The 27,176-nt window shown below is 36.7% G+C and overlaps 1 long non-coding RNA gene across 1 annotated transcript in view; it reads left to right on the forward strand.

Moving 5' to 3' along the window:
- The window catches only part of LOC118612008, a 375,103-nt gene that overhangs the window by 292,205 nt on the left and 55,722 nt on the right, over nucleotides 1–27,176 (forward strand). The window contains exon 3 of the long non-coding RNA XR_004954641.1: nucleotides 7,580–7,711. This is a non-coding gene — a long non-coding RNA (uncharacterized LOC118612008). The remainder of the gene's footprint in view (nucleotides 1–7,579; nucleotides 7,712–27,176) is intronic.

The raw sequence follows: 27,176 nt of genomic DNA on the forward strand, positions 1-27,176 counted from the left end.
GGGTAGAACTTTGGGAGAACATCTATATTTAATGGCTGAAAGAATAGTTTTGAAAAGACAAAGGAAAAAGTTTTACATTCATTTAAAGATGGACACACTGTACTTTTTAAAAATCTGATTTAAAACATCTACCTGCTTAGAGATTAGGCTCAGGTATTTTAAGCTCCATTCAGAACTTTCCCATTTCTCCTTGAAGTTTAGGAGGAAGAGCCGATTCATAACACAAACCTTCCATGAACTTTTAAATTCTCATATAATAATTTTAAAAGCCAGAAAACTGCCGTTATAAATACAATTTAAATGAATTTTTCAATTTTGCTCTATCTCATATACCTACCAATACACTGATCATAGTTTATGAATTAAAATTAAGCTACTCCATGCCTGATCATTGGGGAAGTATATTGACAATTAGCCAATGAAACTACTAGTTAGCAGAACATGCCGACTAACTAGTGTTGCAACATGCCAGCTTCGACTTAAGGGATCAATCCAGTGGGGACACCATCTGCTGATCCCAGGACCAGAATGACCTTCCCACACAGAGTAGCACCCCCAGAAGGTCATGAGGTTCAGTTCCCTTCCTCCAGGCATTCTAAATCTAAAACATCAAAGCTAGCGATTATCTATTCTTTCCCATTAGATTCTAAAACAGCTTGTACGTTCAAGACAATCTTTTATTGAACCAAACCTCTTTTGCTGGAATTAATGTTTATTTCTAACTGTTCCTGCCGCATGTTTGAGTATGTAAGAGATTCTAACATTTAGATAGTTTTCACTCACAACCTTATCAGTTTCTTCTCAAAAAAACAAAAAGCAACAAACAAACAAACAAAAAAAACCCACCATCTACTTTCACCTCACACTTCATGAAATGGTGCATGTGCAGGATAGATTCATTTACAATAGACTTAAATGTTAATTTTTTAATTTTGATTTTCAAGAATTATATAGCTGGAGAGATATACACATTAGATTTGTTTCCCTAGAAATTTTCTCTCTTGGTTCTTTAACAGGTGAGCAAAAGATAGCACTAGCAATAGTAGCTGGAGTCTCTTAGAGAGGAAAAGCGAAATCGAAGACAAAACACCGTTCTTGATTTTTTTACTGAGATTTAAAACGTTTCTCCAAATGTTTTCTCTTTTCAGATAAGGGAGCCAAAGGCTATGATAGCAGCTTGTCTGGATTAGAAGTTGATTGTTTACACTCTCTTGTTTAGTTTTGTTCCTTAATCTAGACCAGAATGGCAGGGGTCTTCTGTGGGAGAAACTGAGGAGATCAGAGACCCAGGGAAGGGCCGGCTGGAAGACTGACTGTGAGGTATGTGCGGGGGAGGGGGTCGAGAGCAGAGATCAAAGAATCATCCAGAGCTCCTCAGCCTTCCACCGCAGAAGAGCCTTTGGCAACCCTTTGATGTCCAATTTGCCCTCTGCTCCCAATCACAAGTGTGCCTAGGGACTTCGGTGAGGACAGATTTGGACAGGACCATTTTATAGGTCTGTGTGGCGGATAGCATCATTTGAGTACCTTCTAAAAGACACATATAGAAAAAATTTACTATAATTTCTGACCTACGAGAGCTTATACTTCAGTAGACAAAATACCAGCGATTTGACCAATCAATTTTGCCAGTGTCCTCCAACGAACAACAGAAATATTTGAGTATGTCATGGTTATGATTTCTGTCCTTATCACAGTAGTTTACTAAATTAATTATTCTCTGGAATAAAAAAAGAACCTGAACACGATGTCATCATTTTAGTTGGTAGGGTGTCCATTCTCAGTCATATTCCTTTATTGGCCCTCTTTTTCTTCTCTGTGACTCATTTATGTTTTTTTGTTTATCTGTCATTGTTGTTTGCATTCGAAGCAGGTGTGAGTTCTATACAATGCTATGGTCATATAATTTTTTCCTTTCAGCAAACAAAGCAATTGTCTTATCTGCCCCCTGGACAACATGGGCTTTGGTAGGACAACTTCCTGCCAAATTAACCTGAAATTCATCTCTTGAAAGGACAACTCTGAGTAAATATGACTGACAATAGGAAACTAAAAACTGCAAATGACACCCCAGGTAGCTTCTGCTTTAGAGGTAGTTTCCTGTAGTATATTGGGTCTACACACTAGAAAATTTCATGTACGTAATTAAAGTAACTTTGGTTTTGAAATACCAATCAAGCCAATCGTTGCAATCTACTTTGAAGACAATAAACAAAAAAATTGATGATTGTAATGGTCAATTAGTCTCAAGTCTTCAGAAGAAAATGCTAAGCTTATGTGTCTGTGTGTGTGTGTTGGGAGAGAATGTGTCAAAGACGTTTCAGATAGGAAGTGCTACATGGATGAAGATTATAACGAACTGGACATAAAACTAGAAATACTTATAGGAGAAACCAGTTGTAAATCAATATATACATATATCTTAACCATTTCATATATACAAGAGATGGTTAAGAAATGTGTGTGGGTGTTTTACTGGGATACTTTGAACCTTAGGGAACATATACTGACTAAAAAATTGTATGTGTATGTGTGTTATTGAGTGTATGAGAGAGTGGGAGAGAAAGGAAGGGACCTGGTAGAGTCCAATGTGCATTCAATTTCAAATGCAGAAATGGGGCCAAGAGGCCAATATGCTTAGATATACACAGGATTAGTATCAGCAGTCGCTCTGGGGCTTTTAAGAAATGTAACAGTCTGTAAAAAGCAACATAGGGCAATCTGTAAAAATAATCAAAGGGATATAGAAAGGCTTGCTTTTTATCCCAACACTTTCCACTAATCACCAAGCATCCTTTTTATCCCAATTACTGTGGCTTGAAGAGAAATGGAGTGGGTAGAAGAAAAACACAGTGTTCTGGAAAAAAATAAATGGAGTCTGAGAATTAGGAAGAAATTAATCATGTTTTTTCTTTAAAAAAGTGATTAAGATAGAGGTCTATCTCTATATCGATCATAGTTTGGTATATAATTAATGAGCCTTCATCTTACGCCATTGAATTTCCAAAAGAAAAGAGAACTGAGTGTTTAAACATTTTATGTCAAGGAAGATGCAGCCACCAAGACAACAGTATCACGACCAACTTTATAGGAAAAAAAGAATCATAGTGTAGACTCTTCACATTGCCCCTTGAATTTACAGTGAAAAATGGCATGCAGGGCCTGATTTCGAAGGCCAACAGGGAACAGATGCATCAAAGTCTGGGTTATATTACACTAATCTCTTAAAGGTCTTTTATCTAATCTCTTTCTAGCCATTGCTAAGTGCTAGGGATATGATTGCCACTATATAAATATCAGAGATTATCTAAACTTCTTAGGAGAAATCCATCTAGCAGACATCAAAACCAGCCTAGGCATTGTGTATCCTTACTCTTTCTTTAGCAGAGACAGAGACAAAGGCAAGTCAAATTTTTCCTTAACAAAGAACCTGTACTTTACCAATCGCTAAATATTTTCATTTTGCCTTCCTGCACCTATAATAGGATTTTTGAGTTAGCTTTTCTAAAAGCAAGGAGCAATAGGGAATATTAAGTTTACTAAATCTTGAGTTAAATAACCATGTAAATTAACCCTAATCTATAGGCCTGGGCACATGGGGTAGCGGTGTGGGGGGGTGGGGGGACCAAGGTGCTGGGAAGTGGAGAAGTGAGCATTGCAGTAAAAATCATAGTGAACAGTATTCCCAAATGTCCTGTTTTGAGGCAATAGAATAACCGTGTGCTTAAACACGTGGCTTTAGAGTCCAACACACATGGGCCGAGGACCTTCTCTGCTGGCGACGGTGTTGAAACCCTAACACAGTGATCAACAACTCTGAGCTCCTAGGTTCCCCTAATCTGTAAAATACAGAAAATGTGAAGCACACAGGGTTGTGAACACTAGAGAAAGCTGTACGTATAAAATGTTTGACACAATCCCTGACACCCAGTAAACACTCAATAAAGAGCAGATGTTTTGTTTCCATTACTTGTGACCAGTAAAATATATAAAAGATTGGGGAAAATATAGAAAATGAGCCTTTTGATAAAGAAAGGGACTTTCTTTGTCTCCAACTAAAACCTAAGGGGCCAAAGCGCCGAATCGGACATATTCCAGTAATCTGGAGGCAGGTTAATTTTGACACCGTTTCTTTGTAACTGAGTTCCAGCTTCCCACGTCCCCTTTGTAAGACACAAGCAGATGTCGATCTATGAATCTGTTTTGATACGATTCCTTCATGATAGTGTGCTGATTCTCGTGGTAAAATATGCCCACACATCCTTCTATCTTAATTTCTAACAAAATGAAAACCAGTTGTTATTCCATGAGTATTTGATCAACTTCACTCGACAAACACTGTACTGGGTGCTATTTCTTCAATAATCATTAGACGTTTGGGTTTTTTAAAGTATATTTGGGCATTTAATTCACTTTTTCCCTTTAGCTCAGTACAGAGTGAATTAATATACGGCATGAGATCTCTAAAAGGCTGTGTGGTTTACCCATGTGACTTTTCTGGTTATACATAGTAGGGCCAAAAAATCAGATGGACTTTGTTGTAATTCTCAAAAGAGTTTACTGAGAAATTAAACTAATTCGGATTTAACCCTGAGATTTGCTTGTATTTGCCTATATGACTGCTTGTCCACTAACCCAATTGTAAGACTAACACTTATCCTTGCCTTTCCTTCTGCATGAAGTTGCAAAACGGTGAAAGGTAGTATTATTTTTCTCGTTTATTTTCCCATCAGTACCTGGCTCAATCAGTGATTCTTGCAGAACTGCAAAACCTTAGCTTCCTGCCTGAGTTCCTCACCCTTCCCTTTTTCTTTGCTTAGCTTTTCATCCCTCTTCTCATTATACTTTACTAAGTACAGAGAGGAAAGGCTTTGCTTTGTTGATATTTTTTTCTCCTTTGGTTTTCTAGTACAGAGAAACAGGAGCGTCAAAAGGAGAGTATATTTATGTTTGGGGACCCAAACTGGCCCAAATTAACCCCTAGTTTTCTGGATCCTTGTCTATTTTATTCAGGAGAAAATACACCAGATTCCTGTCTAAAAAGAATATCGTACACTTGGGACTATTTTCTGAAAAATAAGTTCCCAGAAGTGGGTGCTAAATCCAATGATATGCACACTTGTAGTTTAAAATAATATAGCTGGATTATTTTCCAAAATTTATAAAAATTTCCAGACTCATCACTGCTCTTGAGAAAAACAGACAAACAAACAAACAAAAAATCTGCTGACTCAACATGATCTTACACTTTCGTCAATCTCAAGGGCCAAAGGTTTTATTTTATCATTGCTTTTATTTTCATTTCCCTAAATATCAATTTACCTTGTGCTATACATAGTTCTTACTAACTTAAAGAACTATGTTTATTTTAAGAGTATTAATCATTTTTTGTGTGTGTGTTACAAATACCGTTTCCTAGTCTATCATTGTTCTTTTAATTTGATTAAGTAGTCTTTCCCCATCCAAAGGTTTTTTTGTTTCCTTTTTTTATAATTTTATTTGGCATTTTATTTTTCCTTTTTATCTTTTTGTTTTCATGTTCCTTACTATTAAGCTTTCCTTTACTCAAATATTTATAACTTATTTTTTCTTCTAATACTTTTTATTTTTATGACTGGAATTTTGTCTAAAATTTATATTTGTCTATGGGCACACAATTGGGACTACATTTGTTTTCTTCTAGTAAATAATGATTATCTCAATACTAATTCCTGGTAAATTCATAATTTCCCCACCGATTTATAGCCTAATTGTTTTATTTATCAAGTTTTCCTATGCACCTGGATTTGTGTGTGCGTGGGGGGGGACGCTTTTGAATTTGGTTCCTTCATTTAATTATATATGCCTGAGAAAAATGTTTTATTATTTTGAACATAACAGTTTTATAAGTTTCAATAAATAAGAAACCCTCATACCACTTTACGATTATCATGTTGTAAGACTTTTTGTTAATTCTTGCCTATTTTTTCTTCCACATGGACTTCAGAATCAGTTAATGAAATTCTTAAAGCAATCGCAGCATTTTAAAATTTTAAGATCTAGGAAGCAATGTAAATGTCTATAAGTAAGAAAATGGTCAAGTAACTTAGTGCTTTCAAATTATAGAATAAATTTACATGATCCAAATAATGGAATATTATGCAGCTATCCAAAACAGTGAGGTAGATGAAGAGTATACAGAAGTCAATACATATATGTAAGGAGGTTGTCAAGTATGATAGATATAGAACATAGTAAGATATTTAATGCAATTCCATATTTGTAAGGAAAACAAGTCAATGATCCCTACATATGTGCATTTATATTTAAATAAGCAAAGAAAAAAAAAAACTATGGAACAATGCAAAGTTCTTAGTAATGACTATCAGGGAAGTAAACTTATTTCTGTGGGGGACTAAAAATATGATTCCAGATTCCCACGTTCATGTATTTTGTAATTAAAAAAACTCAAATGTCTGAAATTAAAATGAAAATGTATTCTTGCTATATGCAAAAAAGCAAACAACAAGTAATGAGAGTTAAATTCTCATCGACTCTTTCACAGTTTTATACTTTGCAGCATCTGTATTGGGTAGAGAACCTCTTGTATGGTAATTTACCTGATTATGTCCCATAGCATGCAACTCGCACCATTTTTTCTCAGTTTGTCTATAAATCTCAAATAGTATATAATTCTAGATCAAAGTGTCTTCAGATATCTTATAAACCAAGTTTCCCAATGTATAGAGGAAACGTCTAAAATGTTAACTACCTCAGCCAAGTGTAACATGGCTCAGACAAAAATAAATAAGCTTTCTAAATAAAATTTGGGGTGGTGTTCCCTGATTCTGCTCCTTTTTTGATCCTGAAAGTCATGAATATTCACAATTTCAATATTTAAAATATCTGTGGAGTTCTTTTACTTAAGAACCATTTGTAATGACCACAAATGGTTCTTTGGGGGAGGGCTGAACTCCACACACGAATAAAGAAAACCATATACAGTTCACCCTCAAACAATGTGGGGGTTAGGGACACTGACCCCTGCGCAGTCAAAAATCCACGAATAACTTTTGGCTCTCCGAAAACTTAACTACAGCGATCCCTCTGGGATTGGGTCCAGTGTGTCTGAGATGGAAGTCCTAGTTCTGTCCAGCTCGCCATGCTTATTTTTCTGAAGGTCATAGTGCTCTTAAATGATGGAGTTGAGACTAAGGCACAAGCCTCTTAGTCCCCTGCACTATTAAAACTTTCCAGTTCCCAGCCTCTGATTCTATGACACCACCTGGTCTTTTCCCTAAAAGTCTAAATATTTAAAATAGCTGAGAGAGGTCACTTTGCTCAACTGTACTTTTCTACTAATATGAGGTCTTCTAAAATTCCACAGTATAATTTATTACCTTTCCAATTTAACGATTTCAAAATAAATCTTACAAATTCAAACAGAATTCAGCTGTTCAAAATTTTCCCTTACTGAAAATGTCCCCCAAAGAATTTGATTTAATACTGTGTCCTTAGAAATGTTGCATTTTCCTATCTAAAATAGAAAAGGAAATGACAGAGCAAAGAGGCTTTACAAATATTTTGTGTTTCTTTCTAGTGTTCCTTTAAACTCTTGACTCCAGGCTTCTTGAGAAAGAAGCACAATGTGGAAATTAAAGTTCTCTAATGGGACCAAATGGCAGAACAAGATTTCTTACCTTTCCAGCTCCGCGCTAGAGGGACCACCAAGGTGAGATGTGAATTTAATCTCTGGGCAGAAACTGTCAGCAAGGGCGCTAATGACTGCCAACTGTCATGGGGGAAATAGGAGTCCATGCAGAATTAAGCTGAGATAACTGCTTCATTTCACTCGGAGCATTAAATCACCTTCTGCTGCCAGCAGCTTTCATGTGCTCTCAACATAAGCCAGGTTGAACCAGTGACCCACAAGGCAGCATTACCAAGCTTCACATTACCAAGCCAGGCTGTCTGGGATCGCATGGACTGGTTTACGTCTCTTAGGCCATGCACCCCTCACGTTTGACGGCATTTTGCCTCTGGCCTGTGGGCTTAGCATCACCTTTCATACTTAGTCCCTCTTAAGGGTGAGATCTACCATTGGAAACTGTAATGGTTGATCAGATGGTTCATACTGTAGTATATTATAGGAATTTAGAATCTATTTTCTTCCTCTACCCTTCGTCTTACACTGAATTGCTTACATGAGATGGAGAGATCGAGAGACAGATTTCATGGAGATGTTTAAAAGCCTTTTAGCTTGAATATTATCTGAAATCCTCTAGGAACTGTCACTTTGAAGTGTCTGTACTCACAAGATTTCATTAGTTTACCCATATAATTTTTTAAGTATATATATATAATCTTGTTTTTTTGGATGACTGTAACAAATTTAAGATTTCCTAATATAACCTAAATGATTAACATTATAAGGAAAAAAATTCTGGTGACTTCTGTTTTAATCCTGATGACCCTTGGCAGTGGTGCCAGTCTGTGGAGGAGTAAATGCATTGATTTGTAGCATTTACTTATTTCCATGGTATAAACAGTCCTACCGTGGCCAGTTTTAAGCAGTCGACATGACATCACGAAAGGCAGAGCTGGGAAAGATTTGCAGTAGCACAAGACATATAATTTTCCCACCATACAGGTACAATAAACATAATCTCAAGAACCTAGGTAATGGCAACATAGTAAAATAATTAAGATTTGGAAATGTGGTAATATAGTATATAATATTAACAGCAGCAATAGTATTAATGGTATTGGTATTATTAGTATTATTTAATTTTATTGTTAAGGTTTTTACCATTAATAAAATGAGTCATCAAGGTACAAGAGAATTTACCTTTATTTTTAATACGATTTATTTAATTGGACGTTTATAAAATTTAATTTTGAATGAAGACTGCGTTTCACCATCAACCCGCAGAATTCCCCAAACTTTAAAAGTGGCTCTTGCAAGTTGATCCAATGTGGCATACTATTGCTCCTGGGGAAGAAATAGTAATCGTCATGGTGACCTAGAAAGAGTGTTGGGTTGAGCAGTGGCCGCCCCCAGAAGTGAATAGTGGTTAAGGGCAGAGTTTCAGGACCGGCTGCCTGCGTTCAAGGCCCAACTTCTCTTGTGGCCTTGCACAAGTTGCTTAACCTCTCTGAATTTCAGTTTTCTTTAAGGTCAGAGGGGGTTATATGCGAACGTAACTTACGTAGATATTGGAGCTTTAAATAAGATAAATGTTTGCACAATGACTGTGCATCTTAAGCAGACAATAATCTATTATTACTAAATTTCAGTTCAGCCAATAAATGCTGGGTAATTATGGGCAATTTATTTCCCTCATCATTTCTTGATACGTAAAATAAAGAGTTAATTACAAAATAATATATAAGATTCCTCCTAGTTCTCAAATGCATAGCTATTAAGAACTAGAGCTTTTAAGTCAGATGGCCTAATTTCAGATGCTGGCCTCTTCATGCAGGCCATGTAGCTATGGAGAGTTAATTCATCTCTCTCATCATTGATTTCTTCATATGGAAGTCAAAAAGTAATGAGAATTTGTCGTACAGAAATTTTTAAGGTTAAGACAAGGTACATCCTAATGAAGTCTTCACTCAGTGTTTGACACACAATATATTCAATAAAGCTAAGCTCTTTTATTAATAGTATTATTACAGCATATAATGATATTAATAGTAGTATCATTTTTAGTATACCATATAGTATTAATATAGAATTAATGTACTATCTAATATGTTGCATATATTGCATATACTTAGTAATAGTATTGGGATTACTGTTATTTATTAATATTATTTAATATTATTAACATTAATATTATTAGTGTTGTTAAATAAAATGGAGCACAAAGACACATTCATTTTTTCCTAATAATGTGCCTTCCCAAGCCAAATATTCATCCAAAAAACATGTCCCATGAGATAAAAATTAATATTAATAAAATTTATAATGTAATAATAAAAAAGGTAATATTATTGGACATTTTCTGAATGTCAACAATTGTTACAAGTGCTTCATATATAATTTAATTAACCTCTTTGAATGTCAGTTTTATTATTTACAAAATGTAGAGCTATTGAGATTATAAATGTTATTATAACACTTTTGACTCTCTCTAGAACAAAATAAATGGTAGCTAGTAATAACAATTGTAATAGCAATAGAATCTACTTTATAGTGATGAGAATATATTTAAACATTTTGAAAAATGTTTACCATATTGCTTAGTAGATTATATAGGCTAATTAATGGTATCTCTTATAGTTATATAATAAAAATAAGTGATGGGCATTTACTATGAGCATTTACCATTTACTATCGATTTATCATTGAGAATGGTTTGGCAAATCAGCATAGAAGTCAAAGAACAATCGAGACTAGAGAGCTCAAAAATGTTTTTGGAAAGAGTGACCTGTGTTTTAAACCTCTTGCTCCTGCTGTGGAGGAGAGAGAATGTGAGAATTTTTTCTTGAGGAGAAGGGTCCGTCAGGGTTCCTGCAGCAGGAAAAAGATTAGACATTGCCAGTACTGGGTTATGAGGTGAAACTATCATAAGGAAGTGTGGTATCAGACTGCCATTGGCATGAGGTAGCAATGCTTATAATTATTCTTTCTAGTCTAATGTTGTTGAATTAGGACAATTGGGTCTTTGGGGGATCTGTTGAAATCTGTGAGTTTTTGATGTCGTCCTTTGTTTATTTCCTAATACCATGCCTTTTTAAAATTTTAAAACACTTTTTGCTTCTTCTGTGCTGCCTCAGTGTATATTGTTAGCTGTAGCTTTGTCAAAAACATTATCAAATTATTAATGATCCCAGTTTTCACGTCTTTGTGTTTATCCACTGTACTTACTGTGAATCATCTTAATAATTCCTTAAAATTTCATCCCTAAGTCAGTCCATATGCCTTCTGATCTCATACTTAGTGATAAACAAGAGGACACAATTATAAAATAAAGTTTTTCAGGATGCTCCAGTCCTTCATCCAATTGCCCCTCAAAGGAGCTGATCCAAAAGTCCAGATAGGAAATGAGAGTGATCTCTTCATGTCTCTTGGCATTGGCTGCCCCCTCCTTACTTAATAAACTCAGGCTTTCCTCCTATGGCTCACTGTTAATTCTCCAGAGCACATTCAGAATTAAGGCTGCTCATACCTGAGAACAAAGAAGCCTACGTAGATTTAGTTCTATAGAGTGGTGTCGGGAAATTTGACTCTTGGTGAAATGTTTTTCTGGTCTATCTGAGCTTGAGTTCAAACCCAGGATGGAGTTCTCAACCAAATTAGACGTTGTAATTACATTCATAGAAATATATCCTTAGGGGCAATCCCAGAAATATAATTAAAATTATTGTATAAGGGACACACTCATGTGCATGTGCAAGTTGGTAGACTTGAGAAATATGAATATGTGTGTATAACACATAAAATTTCAACAGTCCTGGTAATCAAACATGCCAGATTGGATAATAAGAGCAATCTATTCTGCTTATACAGTTTGAAGTATAAAACAAATAATGCCTGATGCCCTTAAAATTGTAGTGAGAGGGATTGTTCTTAAAAATTGCATATAAGGAAGTAAACTTTAAAGGCTATTTGGAAATAGGAACCAAACATCTCAAAATATATATAATATATTCTTTGATGCATTAATTTCTCATCTATGACTTCGTACTTAATACGTGTGGAAACTCATGACTGAAAAATTTATAACAAAAAATTAAAAACTACCTACAAATCCAACATTAGTTAGCAATAAAAATGTTTTTTATGATATTTTTATAATATGTACATTGTTCAGGGTAAAATAATATAGGTGAAAATGATATATAAAGAGCTTCACGACTTTAGCTATATGAAGAAAATATCCCAAAATGAAGTTATTGCTAGCTAATGAGCTTATGAGACATGTTGATTTGAGCACTTTTAAAATGATGGCCACAGAGTATATAATCTGGAAAATGAAAGTAATTTAAAAATGGGTACTTCTTGCTCTTATAGAAAAACATCTTGAAATATATGTAGAGAGACTCTGTAGAGAAAACAAAGGACTTAAAAAAGGATATAAAATATTGGAGTAAATAAGATTAACTTTTTCAAAATTGAAATATCTTTTTCCATTCATTAATTGTAAAATTGCTTTCTAAAAAAATAGTTTGTTTCAAATACTCGGAAACCTCAGTTTGAGGCACATTGAATGTAAGAGAAAAAAATTTTGCATAGGAATAAAATATGTCCTTTTTAAGCCGTGTGGCTTCAGATGGCTTTGGCACAATTGAAAATGTGTCTTTGGAACTTATTTAGTATTTTTAGATAAGGTAGAACTGTCGCCTCGCATTGCTCCTGAGTCACTGCACATGTGGCCTTTCCGTGTTGGGACAAGAAGTACAGTGGGAAAAGAAAGACATTAAAAGAAGATGGGCATCGCTTTGCAATCAAATCTCAGATTTCTTTCTTTTCTTTTCTCTCCCTCCTTCTTTCCCTCCCTCTCTCTCCTCCCTCCCTCCCTCTCTCTGTCTCTCTCTCTGTCTCTCTGTCTCTCTTACTTTTATCGTGCTTACCATGTTTGGAAAAAAAAAATCATAAATCATGTTTCTTCACTCATGGGAACTTAGCATTGCCAACTGACATGGTATTACTTTCCACTTCCTGTTCAGCTAGCCCTCTGTGGAGGGAACTGGTTTGGGGTAGTATATCAACTTGGTAAAGTAAACTCACTCAAATAACCACCTTCACCTCAGTTTCTTTAAGCACTTGGTTTCAAGTGCTTAAATCTAAAATTGGCACACTTCTTGCAGTTGAAATGCCACAATTTAGACCAGCTAACTTTTTAAAATAAAAAAATAAACCAAGGAGACCAATAAGCTGTTGACCCTCCATCAGTTGATTCATGTGCATATTTTTAGAGAGAGCTAATTATAATAAGCTGAATTCTCTAAGTTGTTTTAGAAGAGGTTAGCGAATGCCATTTATAATTGAAAGCAAAAATATTCTCTTTTTTTTTTTCAATTATAGTTTGTTAAAAGTAAGTCATTTTAATTGTTTGGAAATTTCTGATGATACAATATGGCGAGGGGAACAGATCAGTTAACTAAGGGAATATTACTCAGCCATAAGAAGAGATGAAATACTGTCATTTGCAACAACATGATGGATCTTGAGATATGTTAAGCGAAATAAGTCTGACGGAAAAAAATGAGAACCATGATTTCACTCACGTGTGGGATATAAAACTGAAAGCAACAAACAAGACAAAGAAACAAAAACTCACAGACACAAACAACAGTTTAGTGGTTACCAAAGGGAAAAGGGAAAAGGTTGTGGCAGAAAAAGGTAAAGGGTTAAAATTTATGGTGACAAGTGGAGATTTGACTTTGTGTGGTAAACACACAGTGCAATATACAGATGATGTATTATTGAATTTTACACTTGAAATCTATATAATCTTATTAACCAATGTCACCCAAGTAAACATTTTTTTTTAAAAAAAGAATTTTACTCTGGGCATTTGCTAACTTTCACATTGTATAAAATCATTTGTTTCTGAACCTCTGAATAGGACAGAAAAAATGTGGGGTTTTTTTTCTTTTTATTGGTGATGAGATAAGTGGTGTTCTCTACTGGAAATAAGATTTTCAAATTTGAAGTGCAATAAAGAATGTGGAGTTTACTCTAACAGAATAAATCTATTCAGTCACTGGAGACTGACAAAGATTAATAAACAGAACAAAATACAAATAGAGTCCCACTTACAAATGTTAAGAAGCACAGTGCACTCAAAGAAAAACTATTCACTGGTTATTTGTTCTCCCTCTTTGAATAATAAATATTAATACAATATGGCTGAAGTAAAGTACAGTAGTTTTCCAAAAATGGCGTGGGAATACATAGTTAAATGGAGAATACAGCCAGCTATTTCCTCAGGATAGAAATATTCCAAAAGTAATTTTAAAATGCTTCTACTTTTACACAGGAAGATTTCGGAGGCAAGCTCATTTTATGTTTACTTTTGAAATTTCATGGATATTGAAGTCGTTCCAAAATTGACTGTAAGATTTCAAAGAACATTTACATTCCTCATTGAATTTAGAGTCTGTTATTCAAAAATATTGATTGATGATCCAGAAAAGGAAGATAGTCCCCTTTTCTTTGCTTATATGATGGATTTTATCCAAAAAACTCAAAATACTTAACACGAATTAACTCACAGTTTAGGCCCTTTAGTAGTTTGAATGAGGATTAATGAGACTCTAATTCCACATATGGTAACATGGCGTTTCTGAAAACCTTGGATGAAGTGAATGAGACATGACTTAGCTGCCAACAAGTTTGCAGATGAGCCAAGAATAGCAAACAAGATTTCTACTTTACTGTTTTAACCACCAGACACACAAAAATTCATAGATATTAAATAATTAAAACAACAGACTGAAACATTTTCTAGAAGGGAAAGTTCTTAACTCCAGGTCTGCCTGTGCGTGAACTTGAACAAATCTCTTCATTTCGATGGTCTCGGTGGTCTCATTTCCCCATCCGGAGTAAATAGATTTCTAAGATTCCTTCTAGATCTGATATTCTAATTCTCTGTGGACTTTACTCTGGAAAAGGGGTCTTGACTGGAAATAAGAATGGTTCAAAATATTTGTGGAAATAGCGTATTTCCTGAATTCTGGAATTTAGGAATATTTACTGTCTCTTCCTTGATATCTCTCAAAAATTAGCTCTTGTTTCTTTTTAATTGCTATTTCCCTAACTTTTTCCCAACAAAGTCAGTTACATATAGTTACTCGTGATATTCTCTAGATCATTATATAATTAGCCGTATTCTTTATTTCTTTCTTCAGGGATTAAAAGAAATAGGTAAATAAAAGCAGAATGGTTAAGAATACAGATTCTAGAATCATACTTACTAGGAATAAAATATAGCTCTGCAGCTTGTTTGGTGTATGACTTTGAACAAAAATTCATCCAAGTTCTAGCTTTCTCATCCTTGATAATGTACTACTACTAATAAAATTTTGTGTGAAGTAAATGAATATTTTTTTTTAAATCACAATATCTGATGCATAGTAAATAGCCTTGCTTCTCCTCTCTTTTTTTTCTCTTTCTTTTTGATAAATACCTCCCCAGACTCCATCCCATGCCACCCTTTCTATCATAGATTGGAAGCCTAAGGACTACATCTTCCAAACAAAAACGAAAAACCCATAAGATGATGTAGACAGCAGTATCTTTTAGAACATCTCTGGTTATGGAAAAGACCCTGCTCTCCATTCAATAACCATATAAACATAGAAGAGAGAGTTTAACAAAAAAGAGGGAGAAGATACTTGAAGTAGACACTGTAATTTCCATTGTGTGTTGGGAGCGGGAGGAGAGAGAGTCCTCACACAAAGCAGTAACTGCAGATGGATGTTCTTCGTTGACTACAGTCACCCAGTCACACCCAAGGAGAGGATGTGATTCAGAAATGAGCTATCCTTCCTCTCCACTGTTCCATCCTCTCCCAAATACCCAAGATTTTCACATTCCAGTCCTTAGAATATGTTAACTTGGAACTTGTGGATGAGAAAAAATTTTTCTCTTCATTAAACGTAGATACATCTCTTCCTCATGTTCGTTTGCAGCCCAATCGAATGCAGTGGGCTTTTCAACCATCTCATGTAATGTTTACTTCTGCCATTCTGCCATCCTCATGGTTTTAGCTTGATCACTATTTCATTTGCAGGACTAAAAGAATTTAAACATACAAGGAAACACTTTTTCCTCCGTGTGATAATACTGTTGTTTAATCCAGTCGTGTCTTTGGGAGTTTTTATGTAATGGAAAATTGAGGTCATTAAGAATATGAAGTATAGTTTAGTATCTGGATGTATGGGAAGAATCCTAGACTGGGAATCGGGAGACCTAAATCCTGACCTGGTGGTTCCACTAATTAAGAATGTGACCTCAGATAATTCATTTAACCTTTCTAGTCTTCAGAGTCTTCTTCTGTAAGAGATAGAGACTGTGAAGTCCTAAAAATGTATTACTTTATCTCATCTCAAAAGAAAAAAAAAAATCACCCAAAAGAAAAAATTCAGGATGAGACAAATTAAAAAGTTTTTTTTAACAAGTCAGATTTTTATATAAGCCACCAGGTTTTTTATTTTTTATTTTTTAATTCATGCCAGGCCAATGATGACCAAATGAAGCCAAGGATAGGAAAGTTTATCTAACTCAGTAGTGAAAATAATAATAGTGGTAGTAATAATATCTGAGCTTAATTATGAGGAAAGTTTAGTAAAATCTGATGAATTTGGGGGTTTGTAGGTTGTTGTAGTCTCGTCTTGTTATAGATATGAACTGGCTTCGTGATGCACGGCCCATATATTTACCAATGGGAATTAAGACCTAGGATCTTTATTTATTCTTGTAAAAAAAAAAAAATAGCCATCGTAATGATAGGGTAAAATTTAACAGACCAGGGCACAGTGAGTGGTCCATAGGATATTCCCCTACTGGAATAGAATGTTAGCTAAAGCAGATTTTGGGGTCTGGAATTATATGCAATTTTTTAAAGTTGGTAAAACCTTTTAAATCAATTGTATTTATAAGAGACTGTGTAATGGCTTTGAGGCGCAAAAGATACATACATGTGTCTGGCCAGATGAGTCACGACTTACCTGTTCCTTAACTGATTCTGCTGCCTCCAGCAGGCGTGGTGGGTTTGAGCTCAGAGAAGTATCGAGAGGAGTAGATGGCAATGGAAACGAGCACTGTACGTACTGTGCTTTTTATAAACTGGCCCTTTTGAATTTGTGAACTAGCTTGGAACAAATAGGTGGCATGTAACACCAAACTGCCTTCTCATGCTCTGGCACTAAGGATATTCCGATGTGCCCAATGGGTGACAATCACAGGGTGTGTTTGCACAGTTTAGACATAGATAGAATGCTTTCTTTGGAGGGAAACTTTGGGCCATTTCCTGGGTTTGATTTTTTTTTTTTAATACTAAAAAATGTTTTGACTTGATGCAAATTGTGTAATTGTGCTCCGATGAAATGTGTACAGCTTGGCAGTTACTTTCCTTCTCTCTGAAAAACATTTGTTTATGCTTTCTCTGTAACTCAGAGGAAACCCAATCCACACTGGAACAAAGCTTTTTAAGACATAAATGTAATTGGGTGGTGAGATGGATTCACCGAGATTCCCACGACCTTTCCCACTTGCTCCTCGTCCCTCGGTCATTCGCTTCATCATGGTGGTAGAAATGTAAAACAAAGCAGTCAGTTATGTGTTAGCGACAGCAAATGTCTACAATGCTAATCTTTTAAAACCTAAATTGGTGGCATGAAAGTGTGTGCTGACTTAAGGATTCCTAAAATCTACATCGCACAATAATACAAAAATACTATAACGCTTGTAAAGCAGTAAAAGTACAATCATTTTTAGGAACACGTTTTTAAATAATTTGAGAAAGCGTCTGATAGACAAAAGGAAACCTAGAAATAAATATGCTAATTTGAGTGATTTAAATAGCTCTGTAACTTCACTTGAATTTGGTTGATTTTATATTATCAGAATAGGTTTGCTTACACCAAAATGTGCCTGAGAGCTAACTCAAGGAAATAATAACTGAGATGAAGTAGGGCGTGTTCTGAATCATTGCAGTTTTAGAGAGGAACCCAGTGGGAAGAAGGAGAAAAACCTCTCAACAGAGACTCTTTCGTGGGTTAACCATCATATAGGTATTACTTTTTTGCTTCAAGTACTACATTTAATTGTAATCCATACAATGAACTCACTTAACATGACAGCTGAATTCCTCATGGACATTTAACCTCAGACCGCCTTCTTTCTTGACTGAAGTCACATGACAGAAAAAGGACTTTTTGTGGGTGAACTTTGGAGAGGCCAAACTCTCTCCTGTTGGTTTGTAAAATTTGAAACATGTGAGTGTTGTCCTGGGCAGGGCAGCTCAGGGTTAGACTAGTCATCAGAAACATAACTTATGAAAAACTAAGAATTCCTGCAGATGTAGAAGTTCCTGCTCAGTTCCTGGCTCCCAAATTTTATATGCTGAGTTACTTCTCTGCCTGCCTCACACGTCATTTAGAGCGTATCTGGTAGAAGTACCTGCTGACAGAAATGTGAGTGAAAAGACAAAGAAAATCAACTTCGTAGCATAGAGACAGACACTGCTATCTGCCCAGGTCTGTGCCTTGTCCCATCTCTCTCCTTGTAGAAAACTCCCCAGGACACAAAGAAGGTAGAGAAAGAGTCAGCGAGTTCCACGACAGACTCTCTCCCTTCCACACGTCCACCAAAGCAGACTTTTAAGAGCCCCTGACCCAAGAGAGAAACGCAGCACCAGAGTGCGTGTGCTCCCTGAGCCTGTCAAAAATGTCAAGCGCTCCTGACCTGCTCAAACTTGAACTATAAAGGCGTTCTCGACACAATGTGGTCTCAAAACTCACTCTTTCTAGGTAGCTTTCACCTTGCTTTCTTGGAGGGATAGTTTTCTATATGCACTGAAGAGTCTGACAGAGAATCGATTCTCGTAAACGCATAATTTGGCCAGGGCCATCATCCCGGCTGCTGCCAATCAGTGCGTGTACATAAGACGTGTCCAGACAGCAAGGACATATCACAGTTGGTTCTTAGGGACCACTTCCAAACAGACTCTGACCCAGCAAACCGTTTATTGTGTTGGTCTCTCATCAACACCTGCCTTTGGCCACGGTGTCTTTATGTACCATTTTTCCTATTATAAATGCTCTTTCTCTCCCAGTAAAAAACATACCTCGGATTTTATTTCTACACCTTCTAGGCAACAGTTTTATTACTGAGAAGAAGCAGAATAAGAGTAACAGCATAATTCGTTCCAACATTTTTATCGGCAACCCTTTCTATCCTTCAGATGAAACCTTACATGAAGGCCCAATAAAGAGTTAAATAAATGTTTAAAGTAACTTTGTTTTAAGGGTACACCCTCCCTAGTGGGTGGGGATGGAGAGCTGAAACTAGGTTTCTAGGGAACATGGTTAGAAAAAACACTAGCAGAGATGTTCTATAAGATTTTGATTATAATATCTATAAATTATTTTTAAATACTTCAGCAGGTGCTATGTAGAAGAAGACATGGATTATTTAGTTTATCCTGTAACCCAGATGCTTCTAGTACTTAATAAATAATGCACAGTCCAGAGATCATCAGTGATTGTGCTGATCAGGAACACACAGTCCGGAAGTAGAACCTGGCCCCTGGGAAGTCCTTCCTCCAGAAGAGGATGATGCTTCAAGTGTTCTGTTACTTCTATTTGGAGCAATCATAGTAACAGTGTCAGAAATGGGGCATTTATTAGTGAAAAGAGTGGGTCGTTGACAAGGATGATCAATGTTAAAAATAAATCCTTATTAGGGAAAATAAAAATATTTAGTTTATGTGTGTATATATATATATGTGTGTGTGCGTGTGCATGTGTATATATATATGTATTATATATCTAAAACGTTTATGAGAGATTTCCCATACATGCATGACAATAAGAATTCATAGAGAGTTTATAGCCTACACCCTTGGAAAGATATTTTAATCTGAAATCCCAAAGACCCCTCTGACCAACCTTGGATTCTGGAGGATTCTGGTGGTTCTAATTCATCCGTAATGGTGACAGAATCCTGGCTCTATAATATTGCTCTGTCTGCTTCTAGAATATTGCTATGTGAAATGAACTTTTCTTGTAATTTGTGAAAACAGTCTCTAAAAGGACAGTGAGCTGAGACTTCCTTGAGCCAACAGAACAGGTGGTGCGAACAACTTTTGTTTTTGCTTTCCATGCATTGTTTTCTGTGTTTTGTTCATATGTGTGGTAAAATTTAGACTGAGATTTCATTTTATTATAATTGGTAGCAAGGCTGTAGGTGGAGTAGCTAGCTCTGACTCAGCTCAGGGTTCATTTTTGGTTTCTGGGAGAGACCAAATGGTCGTTTATAACCAAGGTGGCTGATGTCCATTTTTCATTGTCTCTTACTGCTCAAAACTGCTTTGATTTGAAGAATAAGAGCACAATGGGCATAATATTTATATACAACCAAAATGGCATTGTTTAACTTTGACCCTGATTTAATCAATGTCTGTTATTTTCCTCCAAATAAGTTATTTTGATGCCGTAATTCCAAAATCAGCTGACAGATACTTAAAATATGTTTTTAATTTTTAAAAATTTTAAATTTTTTATTTTTCAATTAGAGTTGTTTATAGTTTTATTAATAATTCACATGTATCACTGTATAAGTTTAAGGTATAGAACGTAATAGTTTTATTTACATATATTGTGAGAAAATTACAAGAGGTTCAGCCAATATTCACCACCTCATACAGATAAAATGAAAAGACAAAAAACATTTTTTCCCTAGTCTGAGAACTCTTAGGATTTACTCTCTTAACAGTTTTCTTACGTGCCATCCAGTGGTGGTAACTGTCATGTTGTATGTTACGTCCCTAGTACTTATCTTATCGGTGGAAGTTTGTACCTTCGGCCACCTTCTTCCAACTCCCCATCCTCCCACCATCAGCCTCTGGTAACCGCAAATTCTGATCTGTTTTCTTAAGCGTTTTTTTAGATTCCATATATAGGTGAGATCATACAGTATTTGTTTTTGTCTTATAGTTACTTTGAAGCATTTACTAGGTGCTTTTTATGCCCTGAAGAAAAATATCTTTTTCTTTAATACCTCTGATAATTTATTGGTGAGATAACATTTATGCAGAAAAATTGCTTGTAAAATATAGGAGGTATGTAACGAATAAAAAATGATAAGCAAATAAATACAATAAAGATTCAAAGAGAGATAAATCTCTCTTTGTGGCTATTGTAACCAAAGAAAACATGAATATTGAAGCAGGTCCATCATATGCTTAAAATTTAGGCAGAGCTTAACACGGGCAGGAAATCACTCTAATCAGCCTTTGGGAATGAAGATGGGTTACGTGAGCTTATGAAGTCTGCTGAAATGCAGGCTAAAGAGCTCAGACTCCAAAGGATTTGGGGGTATTTTTCTCCCCAATAAAGTCATTTCGTTCTGGATGGAATGCAACCCAAAACTTTTTGAAAGGGTAGCAACCCGGCTCCAGTAAAGTGTTACAGGAAATATCTTATGCCTCCGTGAGATTTACTAGATGGGAAGGATGTGCGTTCACATTACGAGAGCTGGCAGGAAGTGAGCCCTCTTCTCCCCTCTTCAGGTACCTTCTAGGAAATAACTTGTGGTCGTTTGCCCAGAACAGTGAAATTAACCCAGCCAGTGTTTTCCCAAGGTGGGAAACTAGCATTAAAGTTAATGAAGGGGCAGAAGCTAGAATTCAAAAGCATCCTCCCCTGAAAGACATTGAGATTTGAAATGTTTGCAAAGCTCGCCTCTCTCTCCTCCCTTCTTCCTCCTCTCCCTAATCTGTTTTCCTAGCTCATTAATCAGAAAAGTCTGATTCTACCTTAACTAAATAGGGTAAGGCTGTAAATTCTTCAATATTGCAAAAACATGCAAAGAAAATGTGACTTCTGTATTTCTCTGTAACTACTTTGATCTCCTCCATGAACTCCCATCTCATTAAGTATATGACTTAAGACAGATAAGTTTATTCCAGGTAGATTTATCCCAGGTATTCTCATTCTGATTTAAATACATAAACTATTCTTCTGCAAATGTAACTTAAGTGATACATAATAGAGTTTTGTCACGTCTCCTCTCTTCTCCAAGAAGGCAATTAAGATTATGGAAAGAGGGTAATTTAGACAGCACCATAGCAACTAACGCAGTTGTATCAGTTGGAACTTTTAAGAAGCAGATGCTGAAACAGATTATTGCAAGACAAGGTCTGTGAAAAGTGGAAATGGGAGAAGTCTGCATTAAACAGGGGACGGCTTCGGACTGCAGGTGTGGGACCTGTGAAAGAGAGGATGGAAGGAAGCGGAACTGGGCAGGAAGCCTACCCTGCACATCCGACCGAGACTCTGCCAACCCTACGGCCAGCTCTGGAGGAGGAATCCATTGTTAGAAGGGTCTTGTGTGGGGCAGAAATAAGCAGGCCCTAGAACCCCTGCTGTATTCAGTCATTGCAAGGGGCTCCCAGAAGAGAGCGCTCTCGTCTCCAAAGGCGAGTGGTACTGAAGGCATTAGGAAGCTGTCAGCTCACTGCACGCTTTGCAACTGGATTTCTGTCTCCAACCGAGATCTGAGCACTGCGCCTCTATCGCTACCTCTGGTTCTTTGAATCCGTGGGTTTTTATTGGTCTTTGTCTCAACTGACTTCTTTCTTAAGAGATGACACAGCTGAAGGGCAACTAGAGCCACTCCTAGAGTGTCTGTCACTTTCTCTTAATGAGGATGAAGTGGCTTGGGATCTTTACTTCTCTGTCTTGGTCAGGGCCTGTGTAGGGTCCCTGGAAACTTGGCCACTTTGGCTTTTAGTATTCTGAGACACCCTCTGGCGAGATCCCCAGAGAGCTCTTAATAATGTTTCCTTGCCAACATGGGGACTCCATGGGCACACGCGATACATAAAAATTGACAGCAACACCATTGCCCTTAAAATACGGAACGCCATGTCAAATTTGAATTCGAACATTTTTTTAGTGCAAGCCTGTCCGAAATAGTGCATGAGACATTTATACCAAACAAGCAAATGGAACCCCCTCAAAAACCAAACCCAAACTAACGAATAGAAAAAACGAATTCATTTATTGATCCAGAGCTCAAATGCAAATGGGCACCGTATATTTTTATTTGCTAACTCTGTCAACCCTGGAGAGTAGCACTGTATCGCTCAGCTCAGATCCTCTCCTTACCTAACTACAGGGAAGCTTCCTGCTTGGTGTGACTGCCTCTGGGTCGGTGAGGGAACAGCTTGTCTTCAATGTTCAACAGGAAGTAGAGCAAAATCTCTTCCGTTATCAGCATGATGCCCAACCTAGGTATTTCCTATTTCCTCTCTCTCAGATTTTGGCCTCCACAATGGAGCACAGGACACACTTCTGATCACCTGCTGCCCTTTGTCCTTTCCCACTTCTACTCCACACCACGTGTTGGAACCAGAAAGGGTGGCTGTGGGGTCTCTCTTTGTTCTTTGTCATAATCTCTTTCTCCTTATACCTGGCATTGTAATGTGGTGAGTGAGCCTGCCTTTTGCTAAGTTCAAAAAAAATTTGAACAAAAAAATGTTAGAAAATCCTTTTTTGCTCAACGAAGTCCAGTGATTATTATTTGTTGTACCAGAGATCAAGAGTATCAGCTTTCATTCATTAATTCAATAAGTATTCATTAGATGCATCCTATGGACTAAACACTCTTCTACTTTCTGAGCTACAGCAGTAAATAAAAACCAAAGTCACTCTTCTCGTGTCGCTGAGAGTCTAGAGAAATTAAAGCTCAGAGCTGACAAAGGAACCTTCGTTCAGGCAGTGCGCGCACTCTCTTTCTCTAATGTACTTAGACTTGTGGTTCCACTTTGGTGGTAGAAAATGGCAAAACACATCACGGCGAGGTGGGAATGGGGCTGGGGTCACCAAAAATAGAAATTTGGTATTTGGAAAATCGTGGTTGTTTCAAAGAAATAACCTCTGTATATGGGTAATATCGAATCCTTTGTGTGCAAATAGCAAACCCAAGGTATGGTGAAAAAGGAGAGTTGTAAAAAAAAAAAAGAAGAAGAAGAAGAAGAGGAGGAGGAGGAGGAGGAGAAGGAGGAGGAGGAGGAGAAATAGAAAGAAACTGAGAGTGTCAAAGGAAACAAAGGATTCACAACCTTTGGCGAAAATAAATCTTTCAATAATTGTATTAGATGCCTTTTAATGTCTCCAGAACCATAAATGATTTGGTGGAATTTTGAGTGTGCTGTACTTTGCTTTGTCTCAACTATCCATTGATATATGCAACAACTATTTGCTGGTCACTTAATACATGCCAGAGACAGTGAACGGCTCTGGTGACAGTGATGCATGAAGCATGCTCTCTGATCTCCAGGAGCCCACGCAGTGAGTAGGAGGACCTGTAAAAATTACCCCCAAAATAAGAAATATAGTGGAGGTACGGAATGAGGACACTTAGCAGCACTATTTGCTTAGTGAATTCAGAGCAATCTCCATAAAGGTGGTTATGCTTACTTTCTAATGTGAGCTCAAAGTAGTTTTCTAGCTGACAAATTCAGGAGTAAAAGGCCTTCGGAACAGAAGGATTAGACTTTCCATAGACATAGTGACCTGTGAGTGGTCCTGTAATTGCAGGGGGGCTGTGGTGAGGGTTTTCTGTCTGCAAAAGAAGATACAGCACTTAAAGAGTTCAAAATTTTTCTATGAGTGACACCTAGCCAAACAAATTTTGAGCAGGGAGGTAATATAGATATACATTTTAGAAGACCAGACAATTGAGTGCTTCCAGGGTCCTCGGGCCTTAGTGTGCATCCGAATCACCTGCAGGGTTGTTTACACAGATGGCCGGCCCACCTCCAGGGCGTGCGGCCCGTAATCTGCATTTATAACAAGTTCCCAGGTGATGCTGGTGTCTCAGGTTCCAGAACTCCTGGAATAGAAGGGAGAAGGGAGTCGGGCAGAATCAGACGAGGGGCCGTAATTAGATGTGACGTCTCTGTTTCACAGGAAATATTTACTCAGTTTTGTCAATAACCTTTTAAAAATGTTAGCCTCTGCTCTTTCCTATGGTTGAATGTTCTTGCGGTTTTAGCCCATTTTCCCAAGAAAGTGTTATCGTCATTCTTAGGAGCTGGGAAAAAGAGGGGAAAATAAAGAACATATTGCTGGTTCAAAACAATATTTTTTTTAAGCGAGGTGTCTTCTGCTTTCTGTTTTGCAGCTATGGGGAAATGTCAGGCCTGAATTATTTCATGAGAGACAGCGGTGTGGTCCAATGGCTTAGGAGCCAGACAAAACATCTGTTTCCCATGAAACCCTGTGCAGGTCACTTATCTTCCTTAAGCACTTATCTTTCCTCATCTGTAAAATGTGATTAGTAACCCTTTCCTCTCAGACCTAGTGGAGCGATAAATGAGCTAGTTTACATAAAATGCAGATACAAATTGGGGAGGCAGATTATATTGATTTTCTTCCTTTTTTTTTTGACTTAAATAAAATGAAAGTGTGTGTGTGTGCGTGTGTGTGTGTGTGTGTGCATGCATGCACACATGTATTAAAGTGGAAGATAGATTGGAATCTACTGGAACTAAAGGCAAGGCCATAATTAGATGTAATTTCCTTGTTATGGATAATTTTACTCGATCTCCTTGATAATCTTTTCAAAAGTTAATTATTGACATCAGTGAAAGTTCTTTATATTACAGCTCTTTTTCCAAAGAAATGAATTATCTACATTCTTAGAGCTCAGGAAAACATAAGGGAAAATGTACATATAAACACACACACACACACACACGTAAAATATGTAGATGTGTGTGTACGTGAGAGAGAGAATTTGCTTTGTTTTGTTTTGTTTCGTCTTACTGTTTCTTTTTGGCATTATTAGGAGTGAACACCGGATTCAGCAGAGCAAGGACCAGGGTTGAAATTTTGATTTTTCTCCTGCACTGCCAGGAATTGGCTGTATGCTCTGACTTACCTCTTAGCTTCAGTAGGGTTAACTGTGCATAAACTATGAAGTCAGAGGATGATGTCAGCCCCAACCCCTTTGCACACTCAGACCCTTGCTCTGCTCTCATCTTTCCTGGGAACCCAGAGGAGTCTTTGTTCTTCTGAGTGGGTGGGCTCCAGGGAGGTCATTAAGCCGTAATGACCTTTGCTTTCGGCGGGGAGTATACTCCGCCCGGCTGTCAGGCCTAGACAGTTGCTCTGTCACGTCCCACCTGCAAAGACAGTCCTGGTTGTAGAGCCGGAAGCGCAAGGCTGCTCCCTGCATTACTGGAAAGGGAAAGAATGACAAAAACCACTCGCGCAGCTCAGCCCTGAGAGTCTGGTTCTCGCCAAAGACACACAAACGCTTATTGGACTTTTCAGTATCTCCATGCAGAGCCTGACATGTGAGCCACATTCAGTGTTTTTTTGATTGCTTCTGGATGTCATTAGTTGAATCATTTTTAATCAGATAATGTGATGCATATTCCTATAAGTAACCAACTCTCCAATGTGGGAGCTAGTTAAAAACTATAAAGCAAGTCAGCCAATTATCTAAAGCAGCTGTCATGCGGTGGAAAGAATGCTGGAATTGCATTTTTAAAAAGCTTGTTGTGAGTCCTAAATCTGCCCAGTAATTGAGCTGAGTAAACTTGAGCATATTAATTGAATCACATTTTCTCCTCCGTTAGGAAGAAGGGCGCAGTAATACTTCCGCCCCAGGGCAGAGTCAGTGAGAGAATATCTGTAAATATATGCTATGTTATTTGTCATAGGTAATGTATTCTGTATTATATACGATGTGTCACATGTTATAGAGATATGACATCATCCATCCTCTCCTCTTACACTTACTGTGACCACCAATCCCAGCCATGGTTTCCCCTCATCAGAAGCACAGTGAAACTTGTATCACAGTGAAAACTCGGTAAGAAGATATATGTAAAATGACTTAAAACTATAAAATATAGCATGTATTATAGGTATTACTTACTACTTTAATATATTACAGTATACTATGTAGTTATATATCATGTATTGTTATGTAACATTATATGCTGTATTATACATTATATATAATGTTAAACTAATACATATAAATATTACATTAATATATGATATATATGCTATTTATTATATACCAGAGTATATTATTTATGCATGATTACTTATTATTATTTGATATTATTATAAGTTAAGTGTTTCAGGTCATCTAATCATGCAATGATGCAAAAATTATTTTACAGTACATTTTAGTTTTTTAACGATAATACCATTGATGAGAGAGAGACCAAGAGGCTGAGCATAATCAACTATTTTTAGAAGTTGTCTGAGGATGATAATTTTATTCACAGTGAGAGAATCTAATGAGTGAAGAGATTTGAGAATTGTTTTGTTGGTTCTTGCGAAAATTTCTGAAATTCAATACTGTGGCATACTCTTCGAATAACTCCTCACTCCTAAAGTCATAATGACAGCTTAAAATGAATTAGTCCTGAAATTGTTCATTCATCCAGATCTTCCTCTTGACTCATCTTCAGCTGGAGGAAATCTTGACA

Source organism: Rousettus aegyptiacus, unplaced genomic scaffold, assembly GCF_014176215.1.
Source record: "Rousettus aegyptiacus isolate mRouAeg1 unplaced genomic scaffold, mRouAeg1.p scaffold_m13_p_15, whole genome shotgun sequence".
Classification (NCBI taxonomy): domain Eukaryota; kingdom Metazoa; phylum Chordata; class Mammalia; order Chiroptera; family Pteropodidae; genus Rousettus; species Rousettus aegyptiacus.